At 34.2% G+C, this 21,731-nt stretch overlaps 1 protein-coding gene and 2 long non-coding RNA genes across 3 annotated transcripts in view; 2 read left to right on the top strand and 1 right to left on the bottom strand.

Annotated features, from left to right (window-relative positions):
- The window catches only part of LOC107225548 (sodium-dependent neutral amino acid transporter B(0)AT3), a 511,620-nt gene that overhangs the window by 472,981 nt on the left and 16,908 nt on the right, over window positions 1-21,731 (top strand). The gene's annotated exons all lie outside the window — the stretch shown is intronic.
- On the bottom strand, window positions 3,918-5,259 carry LOC124292757. Its single transcript, XR_006902662.1, has 4 exons — window positions 5,195-5,259; window positions 4,867-5,092; window positions 4,208-4,615; window positions 3,918-4,096 (listed from the first exon to the last, which is right to left on the bottom strand). It is a non-coding gene; the product is annotated as an uncharacterized LOC124292757 (long non-coding RNA).
- On the top strand, window positions 12,119-13,446 carry LOC124292756. The gene is made up of 5 exons (XR_006902661.1): window positions 12,119-12,183; window positions 12,286-12,511; window positions 12,763-12,994; window positions 13,067-13,170; window positions 13,282-13,446. It is a non-coding gene; the product is annotated as an uncharacterized LOC124292756 (long non-coding RNA).

The following is a 21,731-nucleotide window of genomic DNA, read 5'->3' as shown; positions in this document are numbered from 1 at the left end:
TTTTTAGGTGAGTTGAAAAATTAACGACGGAGCCAGGAATCGAACCTGGTATCTAGAGATGCTTTGCCGGAGACTTACTCCACTAGACCACCTAGCCGCCCTGACTACACTGTCATTAATTTCTCTCATCACCTGTATTTCGAAAATTGTTTTTGTTTTCGTGTGCCATTGAATTTGTTTACATTTGAGATTCGTCGCAGAGACACATTTTAGACTTGTGTGTGAAGCTTGTTGGTATGTACACACATATGCTGTAAGTGGCTATTAATGTGAAATTAAAATTCACTTTAGCCATTTACTTTTGAACGGCTGCGCGTTCATTTTGGCGATATGAGCTACGCATATCATATTTTTAGCGAGAAAAATTTGCTTGAGGAGAGTACAATTTCGAAATTTTTAGGTGAGTTGAAAAATTAACGACGGAGCCAGGAATCGAACCTGGTATCTAGAGATGCTTTGCCGGAGACTTACTCCACTAGACCACCTAGCCGCCCTGACTACACTGTCATTAATTTCTCTCATCACCTGTATTTCGAAAATTGTTTTTGTTTTCGTGTGCCATTGAATTTGTTTACATTTGAGATTCGTCGCAGAGACACATTTTAGACTTGTGTGTGAAGCTTGTTGGTATGTACACACATATGCTGTAAGTGGCTATTAATGTGAAATTAAAATTCACTTTAGCCATTTACTTTTGAACGGCTGCGCGTTCATTTTGGCGATATGAGCTACGCATATCATATTTTTAGCGAGAAAAATTTGCTTGAGGAGAGTACAATTTCGAAATTTTTAGGTGAGTTGAAAAATTAACGACGGAGCCAGGAATCGAACCTGGTATCTAGAGATGCTTTGCCGGAGACTTACTCCACTAGACCACCTAGCCGCCCTGACTACACTGTCATTAATTTCTCTCATCACCTGTATTTCGAAAATTGTTTTTGTTTTCGTGTGCCATTGAATTTGTTTACATTTGAGATTCGTCGCAGAGACACATTTTAGACTTGTGTGTGAAGCTTGTTGGTATGTACACACATATGCTGTAAGTGGCTATTAATGTGAAATTAAAATTCACTTTAGCCATTTACTTTTGAACGGCTGCGCGTTCATTTTGGCGATATGAGCTACGCATATCATATTTTTAGCGAGAAAAATTTGCTTGAGGAGAGTACAATTTCGAAATTTTTAGGTGAGTTGAAAAATTAACGACGGAGCCAGGAATCGAACCTGGTATCTAGAGATGCTTTGCCGGAGACTTACTCCACTAGACCACCTAGCCGCCCTGACTACACTGTCATTAATTTCTCTCATCACCTGTATTTCGAAAATTGTTTTTGTTTTCGTGTGCCATTGAATTTGTTTACATTTGAGATTCGTCGCAGAGACACATTTTAGACTTGTGTGTGAAGCTTGTTGGTATGTACACACATATGCTGTAAGTGGCTATTAATGTGAAATTAAAATTCACTTTAGCCATTTACTTTTGAACGGCTGCGCGTTCATTTTGGCGATATGAGCTACGCATATCATATTTTTAGCGAGAAAAATTTGCTTGAGGAGAGTACAATTTCGAAATTTTTAGGTGAGTTGAAAAATTAACGACGGAGCCAGGAATCGAACCTGGTATCTAGAGATGCTTTGCCGGAGACTTACTCCACTAGACCACCTAGCCGCCCTGACTACACTGTCATTAATTTCTCTCATCACCTGTATTTCGAAAATTGTTTTTGTTTTCGTGTGCCATTGAATTTGTTTACATTTGAGATTCGTCGCAGAGACACATTTTAGACTTGTGTGTGAAGCTTGTTGGTATGTACACACATATGCTGTAAGTGGCTATTAATGTGAAATTAAAATTCACTTTAGCCATTTACTTTTGAACGGCTGCGCGTTCATTTTGGCGATATGAGCTACGCATATCATATTTTTAGCGAGAAAAATTTGCTTGAGGAGAGTACAATTTCGAAATTTTTAGGTGAGTTGAAAAATTAACGACGGAGCCAGGAATCGAACCTGGTATCTAGAGATGCTTTGCCGGAGACTTACTCCACTAGACCACCTAGCCGCCCTGACTACACTGTCATTAATTTCTCTCATCACCTGTATTTCGAAAATTGTTTTTGTTTTCGTGTGCCATTGAATTTGTTTACATTTGAGATTCGTCGCAGAGACACATTTTAGACTTGTGTGTGAAGCTTGTTGGTATGTACACACATATGCTGTAAGTGGCTATTAATGTGAAATTAAAATTCACTTTAGCCATTTACTTTTGAACGGCTGCGCGTTCATTTTGGCGATATGAGCTACGCATATCATATTTTTAGCGAGAAAAATTTGCTTGAGGAGAGTACAATTTCGAAATTTTTAGGTGAGTTGAAAAATTAACGACGGAGCCAGGAATCGAACCTGGTATCTAGAGATGCTTTGCCGGAGACTTACTCCACTAGACCACCTAGCCGCCCTGACTACACTGTCATTAATTTCTCTCATCACCTGTATTTCGAAAATTGTTTTTGTTTTCGTGTGCCATTGAATTTGTTTACATTTGAGATTCGTCGCAGAGACACATTTTAGACTTGTGTGTGAAGCTTGTTGGTATGTACACACATATGCTGTAAGTGGCTATTAATGTGAAATTAAAATTCACTTTAGCCATTTACTTTTGAACGGCTGCGCGTTCATTTTGGCGATATGAGCTACGCATATCATATTTTTAGCGAGAAAAATTTGCTTGAGGAGAGTACAATTTCGAAATTTTTAGGTGAGTTGAAAAATTAACGACGGAGCCAGGAATCGAACCTGGTATCTAGAGATGCTTTGCCGGAGACTTACTCCACTAGACCACCTAGCCGCCCTGACTACACTGTCATTAATTTCTCTCATCACCTGTATTTCGAAAATTGTTTTTGTTTTCGTGTGCCATTGAATTTGTTTACATTTGAGATTCGTCGCAGAGACACATTTTAGACTTGTGTGTGAAGCTTGTTGGTATGTACACACATATGCTGTAAGTGGCTATTAATGTGAAATTAAAATTCACTTTAGCCATTTACTTTTGAACGGCTGCGCGTTCATTTTGGCGATATGAGCTACGCATATCATATTTTTAGCGAGAAAAATTTGCTTGAGGAGAGTACAATTTCGAAATTTTTAGGTGAGTTGAAAAATTAACGACGGAGCCAGGAATCGAACCTGGTATCTAGAGATGCTTTGCCGGAGACTTACTCCACTAGACCACCTAGCCGCCCTGACTACACTGTCATTAATTTCTCTCATCACCTGTATTTCGAAAATTGTTTTTGTTTTCGTGTGCCATTGAATTTGTTTACATTTGAGATTCGTCGCAGAGACACATTTTAGACTTGTGTGTGAAGCTTGTTGGTATGTACACACATATGCTGTAAGTGGCTATTAATGTGAAATTAAAATTCACTTTAGCCATTTACTTTTGAACGGCTGCGCGTTCATTTTGGCGATATGAGCTACGCATATCATATTTTTAGCGAGAAAAATTTGCTTGAGGAGAGTACAATTTCGAAATTTTTAGGTGAGTTGAAAAATTAACGACGGAGCCAGGAATCGAACCTGGTATCTAGAGATGCTTTGCCGGAGACTTACTTACTTCCGGCAAAGCATCTCTAGATACCAGGTTCGATTCCTGGCTCCGTCGTTAATTTTTCAACTCACCTAAAAATTTCGAAATTGTACTCTCCTCAATTTAAGAATATATACAGAAATAAAGGGAGAAAAGGACCTTGACATGAACTGGATTAACAAATTATAGGTAGGTTTATATTTTTGTGTATTTGATTGCAATGTACGTTTTCAAGATATTTCGTATAATTTAATTATATTTAGCTTATTCTAAATGTTTTCTCGAAAATCATTTCTTAATTTTTGTCTCAAGTTTAAAATTATAAAAAATTATCAATACCGGTTATATTGGTGATTATAAAAAAGTATGTAAGTATTAATTAGTATTAAGTAAAAGTTTAACAAGCAAGTGTAAAATAAAAAACTCAAAAGCATTTCAAATTTCATCTTGTTCTTCGACTTATTTTTCCTCTCTCTCTTTCTGATTTGCGTCTGCTGCTTTTGCCTATAAAAATGAATAAATAAAATAAAATACATAAAAAAATGAATACAGCATTCGTGTATCTTAAAATTTTTGGTGATAGCAATTATAGAATAGTAATTTATTTAAACTTACGTTTTTCAGCTTATGGTCTCTCCTCAATGCAGTTAATTTGTTATTTATTGCAGAACCAAATTTAGAATCGTTAAATGTACTCTTGAAACGGCTTTTAACAGTGTCTGTAATACAATTTTTAATTCAAATATTAGTATGGCTTACTAAACAAATAGCTATAATTATTTTATATTTACCTTTAATCGCAGCAATTATATTTTGATCCAGTGCACTGTACACGACATTGTCATCATCAGGTTTTTTTATTTTTGACTTACCACCTTTGTAATTACTACGCAACAGCGTTGTCATATCAAATGTAGCCATAACAAGAGCAATACCCATAGACGTGAACGTGGATTTGGATTAAATAGCACTCCATTGCTCTCCAGTTATAAAAATTTTACTACCTTTCTGTCCAAGTTCTTTCTAAAAAATGAAATCAATATTTAATGCCAGAGAAAGTATAAAATTTGCGGATGTAAATAATTAAAAATTAACATAAAAAAACAGGATTAGAATTCTCATCTTTTTGACTGCTATCTGACGCACAGGGTTTTGAGATTGATTTTGGTTTGTTTTCGTAGAGAATTTTTAATTCATTCAGTACTAAAACATACAAACATTGAGATGAATTTATATTCATGTATGAAATATTAACAATCTTTATGGAACAATACCTTCTCTTAACTGCCCTGCTGTCACATATTGATTTGGTGAGCATGGAGTTGATGGACAATCATTTTGGTAGCTTGTTTTTACACCATCAATATTGCTAAGGTTCTTATTTTGGGAAACCGAAGTTGAACTTCCAGTGGTGTTACTTGATTCACTTGCAACGTTCTTTTCTTTATCTTCAGCTTGAATGACTTCAGAAACAATAGTGATATCTGTTTCTTCAACGGGCTGAAAATTCATTTACTATCATTATCATCCATTGAATGCCATAAGATTGAATCTCTAAAATCCTTAAATAATTCGAGTAAATTTCATTTAATGCAATCATACTTCGTCTTTTTCCAAATCAATTTCGCTAAAATTAATTTTTTTGGCTGCCGTAGCTTCTGAATCCTGAGAATAAAAATAAAAATTATTAGTTTTATAAATGATTTATTTAAATTTAGTATTTTTTAAAATATTAGTTATTTCGAGAAGAAGTTTACCAACTATACCTCATCCTCATCAGCTTTACGTTTTAGGTTCCCAGTCAAATCATCAGTCTCATTCTCGTTATCATCATTAGTTAAAACTTTCCTTCGGGATGTTATTCCATCAAGAGCATTAATTTTCTTTTCTAGTACAGCAATTGAATCTAAATTGAGAAAAAAAGTCGATATTAACCCTTTCGGCCCGATCGGTGACTGTAGTCACCCAACGCCCGACGCTCGCTCTGTCCGAGCGGTGACTATAGTCACCCAACGCCCGACGCTCGCTCTGTACGAGCGGTGACTATAGTCACCCAACGCCTGACGCTCGCTCTGTACGAGCGGTGACCATGGTAACCCAACATTTGACGCTAGTTATGTACAAACGGTGACCATGGTAACCCAACATTATGTTATAATTTTTTAAGCATTTTTTTTACGAGCGACTGCACTCGCTCTGCGTAAGATAGCGTGGTATTGTGCGTCTGACGGGCGCTTGCAGTTGTTCCGCAAGTACGGACGCCTGCCGCGACTGCTCGGTCAGCGGGGACGGCGCGACGTAGAATGTGTCCGTACCGAAAGGGTTAATACTATTTATATGTTGTAAAACTTAAAATATGTTTACGGATCCTTTATGTCACTTTAACAGAGAACCCATTGGCAATATTTTTATAATTATTACATGAAACATTAATAATAACAAAGTACAACTAAACTCAATAATAATTTCATTGTGTAAAAATAATTAAAATTATTACCAGATACCGCAATAATCATTGCGTTAAATGTTGTCCATCCACCCAGTGGTCTTTTTTTAGTATCACGCCACTCGACTACATAAATTTTGGTTGGATCTGCCTCTAAGTCTTGGTGATATTTTTCGTCATCAAATTTTCTAATCCACTTGACATCAATTCCAACTGTATATTTCTTGTCGTCAGGACCACCTACCCACTTCAGCAGCGCAAAGAGTTTTTTTGCCATCCTGTTGACATGTGTATGTATTAATATAATATACACGCTATTGTTTTAGGTTAATATCGGTTTTTTTTTAATTTTCGAATGTACCCAGGATTTTAATCAGCATTAATTTTGGTGTGCTTTGGTTTTTTTTATAATACTACATTTCTTTGTTTTAAACTAATCTATGTAAAAGCAAAACACCAGTAACTTATATTTTTTATTCAGATTATTATTTTTTCATAACATTCATTTTGTCGTAATTTGTTGTGGCCGAGAAAAATAATGATTTTAAAAAATAATAATTACTTACTTTTTTATTCTACGATGCAATCAACCTTTTGTAATAACGTTTTAGATTTTTAATACTGTCAAAAGCTTCCAGTAATCTAAAGTGCTTGCCGTGTCGTTGTAAATGATTCTCAAACGCATCTAGTTCACCAAGTCACAGTGCTGCCAACTCCACTTTTTATACTTTTTGGCGGGATGGTAATAAATATTATTAAAAATACTTCAACTTAAATAATACACATATAATGTAGAATATTTTATAAAATCCAACTGAAAAAATATTTATCTTATTGTTTTTATTTCACATACTTTTTATCTAATTATACGAGTTAACGGCTGCTCTGCTGCTCTAATGGTAACTGTTACCGATTGAAATATTTCACTAGTTGACATTGAAAACAATTTGGTTAGTTCACGTAGACCAAGAGCTACTTTTAATTATTTTATTATGCTAACATTAGATATGGATAATTCATCAAAAAACCGTAAACGAGGTCCATATAAAAAATATCTAAATCACGGCTGTACTGAGAAAATTCTCAAACGGACATTGAATTACTGGAAGAGAAAACAATATGCTGCTCAATGTTCTACGACGTAAGCTTTTTCAATTCATGATATATTTATACCAAATTAAATTCATCATATCTTTCACATTTTAGAACTGCGATGTCAAATACAAACTCACGTTCTGATCACGACTCTTCATCCGAGGTATGCCAATATAGTAAATTATATTTCAATTGAAATCTTCTATTACTTGCACATTTTCATTACTTGTTTTTCGTAATCATATAATTAGATCGATGAAGGTGATGCTAATGTTATTCTACCCGATGAATTGGAGAATGCAGAATTATTTGAGGAAATATCTGTAACTGATACAGTTAGTGAAATTGAATTGGACTCAAATCGACCATCTCCTGCAACGTTTGTACGTCTTTTTAAGAATTTTACAATGACAGATAGAATAATAATTTTTAAAATATTTTATTATATTATTTATTATGTTCATAAAAATTATTATTAATTTCAGGAAAATAACTCCTATCAGTCTGATGAGGAAGACGTTGCTTTCTCCAGCTGTGATGAATCAAGTGAATGTTTAATGGAATGCCATATGGACGACAAAAGTAGTGTGTCTTCTGATGACTTTGTTAATGAGAGAATTGAATTTAGTCGGGCTTACGTCAATCCACTATGCGATCAATTTTTCGGAGTATCCTCTGCAGAATATGATGAGCAGGACGAGAATCCATCTACAGAAGATGAAGAAGTGGTTGATAAATTTCCAGAAGAAGTGATAATTAGATCATTACTGGTACTTGCTTATAAAGTAAGGTTTAATGTTTCAAATGAAGCGGCTGAAAATATTATAAAACTAACTGAAGCAATGAGTGGTGAGTCTTTTGGGTTTGCAGCGCTGTATCATTTAAAACAAATAATCAATAATTATTCAATCCCAATTGATATTCACCACTTCTGTCCAAGCTGTTCTGCATATCTTGGAAAAGAAGTAAATACGAGGAAATCTAGGAACAATCACGATAATGCAGAAGAAATATTCACATGTCCAAAATGTGGCGAAAATGTCAATGTGAACGACAACCACCGATCTGGACATATATTCTTGTATTTGCCGTTAACTCACCAGCTGACAGATTTTTTTGAACGCTTCCATGATACTTTAATGGACGAAAATTCTCGAAAGAAAGAAATTTCTTATGCAATTGAGGACATTCATGACGGGGAACTGTATAAAGCTCCGATTCCCGAAGAAAATTTTGAAACTACCATCATTCTTAATTTCTGTGTAGATGGAGCTCCACTATTCAAAAGCTCTAATACTTCTATAACACCTATAGTTTGCACAATTAATGAATTAGAAATTAAATCTCGTAAAAAATACTTTTTCCTTTGTAGCTTGTACATAGGATCGAAAAAACCAGATATGAATGAGTATATTAGGCCATTTGTTTCTGAAGCAACAGCTTTAAATAATAATGGTTTCGAATATATCTTTAATGGAAAGAAGTACCAAAGAAAATGTCGAATATTAATGGGAATATGTGATTCAGTGGAGCGCCCAGAACTTCGATGTTCTTCATTGTTTCGTGCTTCATATGGATGCGGTCTTTGTGAACGTCCTGGAAAAATGGAAAAAAAAGGCAACGGGCATGTTCGAGTTTACCCAATCGATGATGACGGTAATGCTTTTGGTGAGAGTCTTAGATCTCATGATGAAACGTTACAACATGCAGAAACGGAGTCAAAAGGCATCAAAAAACGTTCCTAATTCATGTGATATTCCAAATTTCGATATCATTAACAACTTAGACGTTGATTGGATGCACTGTATTGCGCTTGGACTGTGCCGACAATTTGCTAAATTATGGTTTGACACCAGTAATCATGACAAAAAGTTTTATTTTAACCAATTTATAACAGAAATTGATAATTATTTACTATCTTTAAAACCGTCGAAATATATTTCCAGAACACCAAGAAAAATGTCTGACAGATCGCATTGGAAGGCACACGAGTGGGTTGCATGGCTTCTTTATGATAGTTTGCCTATAATTAACTCATCATATCCACGAAAATATGCAGACCATTGGAGCTTAATAGTTGATGCTGTGTCCATCTTGTTAAAATCATCAATATTGGAAGTTGACGTTGACTATGCTCGACAGTGTATATTTAAATTTGTAAAAGACACGGAAATATTGTACGGAAGTGAGCATATATCGTTCAACTTACACTTGCTTACACATTTGCCCGAAAGTGTATTAAATTGGGGCCCGCTTTGGACTCACAGCGCCTTCATTTATGAAGATTATTACCAGCTGTTACTGAATTTTGTAAAAAGTTCAAACGCCGCAAATCTCCAAATCTTAGAATGTTTTCGAACCAAACTAGCTCTTGAAAAACTTCTTGCATTATTTAAACATAAATTATCTTCAGATCAATTGGAATACATAGATAATACTCTCAATTCCAGAAAAATATCAAAACCATCTTTAATAATTGGTAATGCACACTTTTTAGGAAGAGTTGTTACGAAATATGATTTACCAACAGCATATCATTTGGCTTTACAACGGATATATGTCGAGGCCAATGAAAACTGTGCAAAAACAATGTTTAGTCGTGTTATTATCAACAGCGAAGTTTTTCACAGTATTAAATATACAAGAGTGACAAAGAGAAATAGCTACACAGTCATACTAACCGATAGTCAAATTTTCGAGGTCCTGGTTTATGTAGTATTAGAAGTGAATAAAATTTAAGGATGTTATGCAATAGGACAATATTACGAAAAATGCTCATCGAAAATAATTCCCAGCAGGAGATTGAATCATTTGATTTTAATGAAGAAGTCAACAACGGGTCTAACAGCAATCGACCTGGTGATGATTAAGGAAAAAATTACAGTAATTAAAATACCAAACAAGGAATTATATGTCGGATGTATACACCCCAATCGGTACGAATTGCTATCTTAAATACGATGAAAAACTGGATGGTAGAAAAAATATAAATGATATTAATAAGTTCAGAGGTAATGTCCAATAACTTGTGAACTTATAAATATTTATTAGAGATGGATGTAAGCACTAATAATTTTAATATAAATAATCAACGCCGTAAAAAAAACATCAGAAGTTGCGATTGATTCAATGTTATTTTTTCAACGTTACATATTAAAGTCAAGAAAAACAATAAAAGAAACAATAAATAATATTATAAACAAACGTGTGAAATTGAAAAAAAATTGCCTCATCCAAAGTGAGATCAAACAATGAGTGACAAAATAATATTCCGGTTTAGTAAAATATTTCAGTCGGTAACAGTTACCATTAGAGCAGCAGAGCAGCCGTTAACTCGTATAATTAGATAAAAAGTATGTGAAATAAAAACAATAAGATAAATATTTTTTCAGTTGGATTTTATAAAATATTCTACATTATATGTGTATTATTTAAGTTGAAGTATTTTTAATAATATTTATTACCATCCCGCCAAAAAGTATAAAAAGTGGAGTTGGCAGCACTGTGACTTGGTGAACTAGATGCGTTTGAGAATCATTTACAACGACACGGCAAGCACTTTAGATTACTGGAAGCTTTTGACAGTATTAAAAATCTAAAACGTTATTACAAAAGGTTGATTGCATCGTAGAATAAAAAAGTAAGTAATTATTATTTTTTAAAATCATTATTTTTCTCGGCCACAACAAATTACGACAAAATGAATGTTATGAAAAAATAATAATCTGAATAAAAAATATAAGTTACTGGTGTTTTGCTTTTACATAGATTAGTTTAAAACAAAGAAATGTAGTATTATAAAAAAAACCAAAGCACACCAAAATTAATGCTGATTAAAATCCTGGGTACATTCGAAAATTAAAAAAAAACCGAAATTAACCTAAAACAATAGCGTGTATATTATATTAATACATACACATGTCAACAGGATGGCAAAAAAACTCTTTGCGCTGCTGAAGTGGGTAGGTGGTCCTGACGACAAGAAATATACAGTTGGAATTGATGTCAAGTGGATTAGAAAATTTGATGACGAAAAATATCACCAAGACTTAGAGGCAGATCCAACCAAAATTTATGTAGTCGAGTGGCGTGATACTAAAAAAAGACCACTGGGTGGATGGACAACATTTAACGCAATGATTATTGCGGTATCTGGTAATAATTTTAATTATTTTTACACAATGAAATTATTATTGAGTTTAGTTGTACTTTGTTATTATTAATGTTTCATGTAATAATTATAAAAATATTGCCAATGGGTTCTCTGTTAAAGTGACATAAAGGATCCGTAAACATATTTTAAGTTTTACAACATATAAATAGTATTAACCCTTTCGGTACGGACACATTCTACGTCGCGCCGTCCCCGCTGACCGAGCAGTCGCGGCAGGCGTCCGTACTTGCGGAACAACTGCAAGCGCCCGTCAGACGCACAATACCACGCTATCTTACGCAGAGCGAGTGCAGTCGCTCGTAAAAAAAATGCTTAAAAAATTATAACATAATGTTGGGTTACCATGGTCACCGTTTGTACATAACTAGCGTCAAATGTTGGGTTACCATGGTCACCGCTCGTACAGAGCGAGCGTCAGGCGTTGGGTGACTATAGTCACCGCTCGTACAGAGCGAGCGTCGGGCGTTGGGTGACTATAGTCACCGCTCGGACAGAGCGAGCGTCGGGCGTTGGGTGACTACAGTCACCGATCGGGCCGAAAGGGTTAATATCGACTTTTTTTCTCAATTTAGATTCAATTGCTGTACTAGAAAAGAAAATTAATGCTCTTGATGGAATAACATCCCGAAGGAAAGTTTTAACTAATGATGATAACGAGAATGAGACTGATGATTTGACTGGGAACCTAAAACGTAAAGCTGATGAGGATGAGGTATAGTTGGTAAACTTCTTCTCGAAATAACTAATATTTTAAAAAATACTAAATTTAAATAAATCATTTATAAAACTAATAATTTTTATTTTTATTCTCAGGATTCAGAAGCTACGGCAGCCAAAAAAATTAATTTTAGCGAAATTGATTTGGAAAAAGACGAAGTATGATTGCATTAAATGAAATTTACTCGAATTATTTAAGGATTTTAGAGATTCAATCTTATGGCATTCAATGGATGATAATGATAGTAAATGAATTTTCAGCCCGTTGAAGAAACAGATATCACTATTGTTTCTGAAGTCATTCAAGCTGAAGATAAAGAAAAGAACGTTGCAAGTGAATCAAGTAACACCACTGGAAGTTCAACTTCGGTTTCCCAAAATAAGAACCTTAGCAATATTGATGGTGTAAAAACAAGCTACCAAAATGATTGTCCATCAACTCCATGCTCACCAAATCAATATGTGACAGCAGGGCAGTTAAGAGAAGGTATTGTTCCATAAAGATTGTTAATATTTCATACATGAATATAAATTCATCTCAATGTTTGTATGTTTTAGTACTGAATGAATTAAAAATTCTCTACGAAAACAAACCAAAATCAATCTCAAAACCCTGTGCGTCAGATAGCAGTCAAAAAGATGAGAATTCTAATCCTGTTTTTTTATGTTAATTTTTAATTATTTACATCCGCAAATTTTATACTTTCTCTGGCATTAAATATTGATTTCATTTTTTAGAAAGAACTTGGACAGAAAGGTAGTAAAATTTTTATAACTGGAGAGCAATGGAGTGCTATTTAATCCAAATCCACGTTCACGTCTATGGGTATTGCTCTTGTTATGGCTACATTTGATATGACAACGCTGTTGCGTAGTAATTACAAAGGTGGTAAGTCAAAAATAAAAAAACCTGATGATGACAATGTCGTGTACAGTGCACTGGATCAAAATATAATTGCTGCGATTAAAGGTAAATATAAAATAATTATAGCTATTTGTTTAGTAAGCCATACTAATATTTGAATTAAAAATTGTATTACAGACACTGTTAAAAGCCGTTTCAAGAGTACATTTAACGATTCTAAATTTGGTTCTGCAATAAATAACAAATTAACTGCATTGAGGAGAGACCATAAGCTGAAAAACGTAAGTTTAAATAAATTACTATTCTATAATTGCTATCACCAAAAATTTTAAGATACACGAATGCTGTATTCATTTTTTTATGTATTTTATTTTATTTATTCATTTTTATAGGCAAAAGCAGCAGACGCAAATCAGAAAGAGAGAGAGGAAAAATAAGTCGAAGAACAAGATGAAATTTGAAATGCTTTTGAGTTTTTTATTTTACACTTGCTTGTTAAACTTTTACTTAATACTAATTAATACTTACATACTTTTTTATAATCACCAATATAACCGGTATTGATAATTTTTTATAATTTTAAACTTGAGACAAAAATTAAGAAATGATTTTCGAAAAAACATTTAGAATAAGCTAAATATAATTAAATTATACGAAATATCTTGAAAACGTACATTGCAATCAAATACACAAAAATATAAACCTACCTATAATTTGTTAATCCAGTTCATGTCAAGGTCCTTTTCTCCCTTTATTTCTGTATATATTCTTAAATATATTTCAATATATTTTTGCACGCACATCGAAGTGAACTTTGCATATATTTGACCATATATTTTAGTTTACATGCCTGCATATATTTCTGCATATATGAATACATATATGGGAACATATATATTGTTGCGTATGAATTCGATATATATTTTCGCATATATTTCGAAATATATTCACACATATATTTCTGGCATATATTTTTATGTATTTTACATATATTTTCAGATATATTTTTATAATTATATTCTGAAATATATATTAAAATATATTTTTTTTCGGTGTCGGATAGATGCCCCGTATACACATATAAAAATTCGTATGATTGAACTGTGAAATATTTAAGATGGTTTTAATTATAAATGTAATATATTTTATGTCGCTTGGTACAATAATGAACGTTTCACGTACGCGAAACGCGCACAAAATCCCTATTTTCACACCTCGCAAAATAAAATTTTGTACAATGCTCGACGGAAAAACTTTTTCTGATGTTTTATGATTAGATCACTCGCCTTCGACTCGTGCTCCAGACTCACACTCATAAGAAAAAGTTTTACCGTACTCGCATCATAGTATACTATAAATTATACTCAAAACTGTTTACGGTAGACAATAAACACAGGACTGAACGATTCAAAAATTACATGATTGAATATTATTACAATTGCAATCATTGTCGTTAATTTTTCAAATTCACCAGTTGTTCAAATTTACATATTCTCAACAAAATTCTCTCGTAGATTAATGATTTGCACACCCGCATCTCATTTATTCGACGGCATTGCCGTCTTACGGGCTTCTCATCGGAAGCAAAGGATTCAAAAGGGTAAACATAAACATCTACACACTACACTCTCCTTACATCGTGCATGCAGAGAAGAAATTCTTACTCATACAAATCGGGCACATGAAAACAAATTTGAACTCACTGGTTATGAGAGAAATTAATGACAACAGAGTCAGGGCGGCTAGGTGGTCTAGTGGAGTAAGTCTCCGGTAAAGCATCGCTAGATGTTATTATATATCAATGGTGTAACGTAAGGGTATAAATGATTACTCACAACACAGCGGGATGATATTTAACGTATGGATTTATTATGTATAAAGATACGGCTATGCAACGAGCATGCCGGAGTACATATGTGCTTGTCGGAGCCATGCACACAACTGACTCGCTCTCTGAACGTGAGAGTAGAGGCGCTACGGTATCACACATACATATGCAACTAGGAATGTATATCAATACATTACAACTTTCCCTCTTGTTTAATAAGAAGCCTCGGAGAGCGTCGTGGCATTGGTTTTATTAATTGATCTGAGTGTCGTTTATGCATCTCACCCGAGTCTGCTTGTACAGTATAGGTTTGCGGCGCAGTTTGCTTAACTATTTTACCATGAACTCTCTTCTCGTCTCTTACCCCGTGCGCATCCATATAAACATTATCGCCAACCTCGAGTATAACATTGCGATTACCGGCTCTCGCTAATATTTGACGCATTTGTTGGCATTCCACATAATCAGATGCACTTGGCTTTAAGGTATCGAATTTGTTTCTCATCTCGCGGTTGTACATTATACTCGCCGGGCTTCTACCTGTAGTTATGTGTGGGTAATTTCTGTAATCAAATAAGAATAGATTTGTGGCATATTCTACACTCTTACCCCCTTTTACTATTTTTTTTACCTTATCTTTGAAGGTTTGTATAAAGTTTTCTGCCGCACCGTTTGTGGCTGGGTGGTACGGAGGCGAAAAGGAGTGTCGAACATTATTTAGTTTTAAAAATGTTAAGAATTCTAGACTTCTGAATGGAGGCCCTCCGTCTGTTACAACGTGCATAGGCAATCCAAATCTAACAAAAAGATTTTTGAATTCTTTTATGACTCTTTTCGCATCCGTATTGTTTTTACAATTTATTATTTCTGGCCATTTGCTACTCGCATCTATTACAATCAAATACGTATCATTTCCAAATTTGGCAAAATCACAATGTATTCGTCCCCACACTTTGGTAGGCCACGGCCAAGGTGTGAGTGGCATTTTATTTGGTGCTTTACGTTCGATTAAACACGTTTTACAATTATTTGCAATATTCTCTATTTCGGCGTCTATACCTGGCCAGTACACATACGAGCGGGCAAACATTTTCATTTTCACCATTCCAAAATGTGTGGCGTGAAGCTCGTTTAAGATAGTAGAACGCATTGACTCAGGAATGCACGCGCGTATTCCCCAAAACAGACAACCCTTTTCTACTGTAAGTTCAAATCTAATTTTATAATATTGTTTTTCTCTATCCGATAAGTCATCAAAATAAGGCCATTCTCTTGTTACATATCGTATTACATTTTTTAGAACCTCATCTTTTTTGCTTTCAGATTCTAGCATCTTGCTATCAAAAGCTGTTGCTGAATCTTCAAAAAAGTTTATATACAGTGGATCTTGATTACACATAATTGAAATATCTATAGGGTCCTCAATCGGTAGACGCGATAGCGCATCTGCATTTGCATTATTTTCAGACTTTACGTGCTCAATTCGATACTTAAATCCGGAAAGGAAATACGCGTACCTTTGTAATCTATTGTCTGCCGTTTGAGGTAATCCCTTCCTAGGCCCTAATATTAGCTCTAACGGTTTATTATCAGTGCGGAGAGTTATCACTCTGCCAAATATAAATTGGTAGAATTTTTTAAAACCGAAGACAATAGCCATCGCTTCTTTGTCAATTATGTTACGTTTTAGTTCCTTGATTGCAATTCTTTTAGAAGCGTAAGCTATTGGCCTTTCTGACTTATCTTTATAACGGTGCGATAAAATCGCGGATAACCCATAGTCTGACGCGTCGCATGCTAATATTATCTCTTCAGATGGGTCATAGTGTGCTAAAAAACTTTGTGCACTTAATTCAGTTTTTAGCCATATGAATGCATTTTCACATGCATCATCCCATTCTAGCTTTTTCTTACTCAGTAAGTCATACAAGGGAGCTAATTTTGTCGATCTATTCTCTAAGAATCGAGCGTAAAAATTTACAAGACCTAAAAAGGAAGCTAGTTGCTTATCATTTTTAGGGCGCGGGGCTTCAACCATTGCTTTTACTTTTGAATCGGATTTGTGTAATCCATCTTTGTCTATTGTAAAACCCAAAACCTCTATTTTATTTTTTAAAATGTTACATTTGAATTTATTTAATCGTAAGTTACAATCGTCTAATCTTTCACATGTTTTTAAAAGACTATCATCATGCTCTTCTCTATTTTTACCTGATATGTAAATATTATCTAGGTAAGCGATAACGCCTTTTATACCGCGTAGAATTTCGTCCATTTTGCGTTGCACATCTGCTGGTGCTTGTGAGACCCCCTCTGGTATTTTTGTATATCTAAATAACCCTTTATGTGTTGTAATAGTTAATAATTCCGCGGAGCTAGCATCTACAGGAAATTGCATGTACTGATGTTTCATATCAAGTTCCGAGTAAAATTTGCCACCTTGCAATTCTGCAAAAATTTCATCTATGGTATGCAGCGGATATTTATCAATTACTATGTGAGGGTTTAGTGTAAGTTTAAAGTCACCGCATATACGGATAACATCTCTCGATTTTGGTACCGGAACAATTGGTGTAGCCCACTCTGAAAATTCTACTGGAACAATATGTCCTAACCTTTCTAGTCTTTTCAATTCAATTTCAATAAGATGTTTTAAGGCATATGCTACGTGCCTACATTTTAGCGCAATAGGTTTTGTGTTTTCTTTTATGTGAATCTTTATAAAACTTTTGTTATATACACCCGGCGTGTCGCTAAATAATCTTTCAAATTTTGTTGTTATATAATCATACAAGTTATCTATTTTATATAATTGACATTTGTCTGAAGTTGGTAAATTAAGAGGCCACACTCCAAATTCTTTTAGCCACAATCGACCTATTAATGCCGGTCCCGGCCCAGGTAAAACAAAACAATTTAAAGTTTTCTCTACGTTATTAAATACTATTTTTACATCGATTAATTCGCCTAGTGGCTTTTGTGGTTGACCGCAATACGCTTTCAATTCACTTGTTGTATTATGTAATTTCAAGTTTGAAAAATATTGATCATAAATTCTTTTTGAAATAACAGTAGCGTAAGTGCCCGAATCAACTTCAAAATAAACATTGATGCCGTTTACATTTAATAATATAAACATAGGGGTTGCTTCAACATTTTGTTTACTTGTATGTTTATATAATGCATTACTCTCATTACTCTTAACCTTAGCACAATTGTAAGCGTCATTTTCTAATTTTGGATTTGCATTTACATTAACATGCGGTACATCGTCATTTACAATATTTGTTTTACAATCTACTATAGTTTCATATTCGTTATATTCAGTAAGATTCAATTTGAAAAAATCATATTCGCTTGACTCTTCGACTCGTTCATCATTTTCCGATTGCAGTAAGTTAACATTTGTATTTGTCGGAAATTTATTTCCCGTAAAACTACATACTTGGGCTAAATGCCCTTTTACATTACACTGATGGCACACCAAATCACGATATCTGCACTCCTCACGCGTGTGATTTCCCTTGCCGCAACAAGAGCACTTCACTACACTTGTTTTCTGCGTTGATCGTTGACCTTGCCATGCTTCGCTTGATGATCGTTGATTTCTGTGTTATTGCTGCTGTCTTCCGTTGTAGTTATTTTTATATCCTTGGTTTCTTCCTTGATAACTGCTGCCTCGATGCTGCTGCCATGGTTGTCTAGCACCGCGTAATGCAAATACATCTGCTTTTGCATTTCTTGTATCTAATGCATTTTCTGAAGATGCGGCGTCTTTTTCTGCTGACTCTCGAGTGGTAGCAATTTCACATGCTATTTTAAATGTCAGAGATTTTTCTTCAAACAGTTTCACTCGGGTATTTCTATCTTTTATTCCGCAAACAAACTGGTCCTTCAGTGCATCATCCAGGTTACTAAAATTGCAATATAGCGATAGTTTTTTTAGGCGCGCTACGAAATCAGCAATAGTTTCGTTTTCTTTTTGACTGGCTTTGTGAAAAGTGCAGCGCTCCATTGTCTCTGATGGTTTTGGTTTAAGGTGGTCAGACATGAGTTTTATATTTTCGGCGAACGAAGTATCTTTTATTTTCTTTGGAGCCGCGAGCTGTTTCAATAGTGCGTGTGCGTCGTCGCTTAAATGCGTAACCAAGTTTGCTATTTTAATCGACTCGTCCGTGATCTTTTTTGCGGTGAAAAAGAAATCTAATTTATCTTCAAACAGCTCCCAATCGTCGTCTAAGTTAAATTGAAAATGTGGATCGCCCATATCGCTATCTTTGTCTGAATCGACGTTGCTAGTGTCGTCGCTGCTGGACTTATCGTTTGCTACCTTTTCTTGTGTAGGTAACGTAGTTTTCTTAATTGGTTTTTTTGATTCCGACCCGTCTACTTGCGTTTGTGAGCTCGCTGCTTGCTCTGATGTTTCTTTCTTTTCACTTTTTTTTATTTCTGATCTAAGTAATTCACGCAACGTGTTATAATTTTCACCCTCTTCAAATGCTACACCTCTGTTTTGTAATTCTTGTATTATCTCTCCTTTGTTTAGATTTTGTATCCAGCCTGTTTTATTCGACATTAATTTGCAACGTTGCTCCTTTGAATTTAATGAATGTAATTTTATGAACTATTAGCCCCTTCCGACTAAATATAGTGACCGATTTATTTTCTTTTTTTAGAACAAATTTCACTGCGTAATACGCCTTTCCGTATTACGCTTAACTGCAAATCTTCAATTGCTTCCCGAACACGTGTTTGCCACTAACCTCAAAATAGTTTTTGAGCGCGTGGTAAAGGTTTATCTGTAATAGTACGCGGGATTCTTTTTCTCGTCGCCAGTTATTATATATCAATGGTGTAACGTAAGGGTATAAATGATTACTCACAACACAGCGGGATGATATTTAACGTATGGATTTATTATGAATAAAGATACGGCTATGCAACGAGCATGCCGGAGTACATATGTGCTTGTCGGAGCTATGCACACAACTGACTCGCTCTCTGAACGTGAGAGTAGAGGCGCTACGGTATCACACATACATATGCAACTAGGAATGTATATCAATACATTACAGAGTACATTTAACGATTCTAAATTTGGTTCTGCAATAAATAACAAATTAACTGCATTGAGGAGAGACCATAAGCTGAAAAACGTAAGTTTAAATAAATTACTATTCTATAATTGCTATCACCAAAAATTTTAAGATACACGAATGCTGTATTCATTTTTTTATGTATTTTATTTTATTTATTCATTTTTATAGGCAAAAGCAGCAGACGCAAATCAGAAAGAGAGAGAGGAAAAATAAGTCGAAGAACAAGATGAAATTTGAAATGCTTTTGAGTTTTTTATTTTACACTTGCTTGTTAAACTTTTACTTAATACTAATTAATACTTACATACTTTTTTATAATCACCAATATAACCGGTATTGATAATTTTTTATAATTTTAAACTTGAGACAAAAATTAAGAAATGATTTTCGAAAAAACATTTAGAATAAGCTAAATATAATTAAATTATACGAAATATCTTGAAAACGTACATTGCAATCAAATACACAAAAATATAAACCTACCTATAATTTGTTAATCCAGTTCATGTCAAGGTCCTTTTCTCCCTTTATTTCTGTATATATTCTTAAATATATTTCAATATATTTTTGCACGCACATCGAAGTGAACTTTGCATATATTTGACCATATATTTTAGTTTACATGCCTGCATATATTTCTGCATATATGAATACATATATGGGAACATATATATTGTTGCGTATGAATTCGATATATATTTTCGCATATATTTCGAAATATATTCACACATATATTTCTGGCATATATTTTTATGTATTTTACATATATTTTCAGATATATTTTTATAATTATATTCTGAAATATATATTAAAATATATTTTTTTTCGGTGTCGGATAGATGCCCCGTATACACATATAAAAATTCGTATGATTGAACTGTGAAATATTTAAGATGGTTTTAATTATAAATGTAATATATTTTATGTCGCTTGGTACAATAATGAACGTTTCACGTACGCGAAACGCGCACAAAATCCCTATTTTCACACCTCGCAAAATAAAATTTTGTACAATGCTCGACGGAAAAACTTTTTCTGATGTTTTATGATTAGATCACTCGCCTTCGACTCGTGCTCCAGACTCACACTCATAAGAAAAAGTTTTACCGTACTCGCATCATAGTATACTATAAATTATACTCAAAACTGTTTACGGTAGACAATAAACACAGGACTGAACGATTCAAAAATTACATGATTGAATATTATTACAATTGCAATCATTGTCGTTAATTTTTCAAATTCACCAGTTGTTCAAATTTACATATTCTCAACAAAATTCTCTCGTAGATTAATGATTTGCACACCCGCATCTCATTTATTCGACGGCATTGCCGTCTTACGGGCTTCTCATCGGAAGCAAAGGATTCAAAAGGGTAAACATAAACATCTACACACTACACTCTCCTTACATCGTGCATGCAGAGAAGAAATTCTTACTCATACAAATCGGGCACATGAAAACAAATTTGAACTCACTGGTTATGAGAGAAATTAATGACAACAGAGTCAGGGCGGCTAGGTGGTCTAGTGGAGTAAGTCTCCGGTAAAGCATCGCTAGATTCCAGGTTCGATTCCTGGCTCCGTCGTTAATTTTTCAAATTCACCAGTTGTTCAAATTTACATATTCTCTGCAATCATTGTCAGTTGAAATGATACTTAACAAAAGTGGAAACAAAATGAAAAATCCAATTCATATCTTATGTATTTCATTTTCATTTATTTTATCTCTTTAGACTTCAATGAGTTCAGCTTTGAATGAAATATTTGAAAACCTGCTGTCGGAGAAAAATACGAACGTTTATTTTCCTGCATTACAAGGATATGCGAGCAGTTCATTATATTATTCAACGCCGAAATATGGGTATGTCAGAAGAACTTTCCTGAAAGCCTCACCTTACCGACAAACAGTCCG

Source organism: Neodiprion lecontei, chromosome 2 (assembly GCF_021901455.1).
Source record: "Neodiprion lecontei isolate iyNeoLeco1 chromosome 2, iyNeoLeco1.1, whole genome shotgun sequence".
NCBI classification, from domain to species: Eukaryota; Metazoa; Arthropoda; class Insecta; order Hymenoptera; family Diprionidae; genus Neodiprion; species Neodiprion lecontei.
The sequence above is the reverse complement of the archived record's forward strand: the minus strand, read 5'-3'. Positions and strand labels throughout refer to the sequence as shown.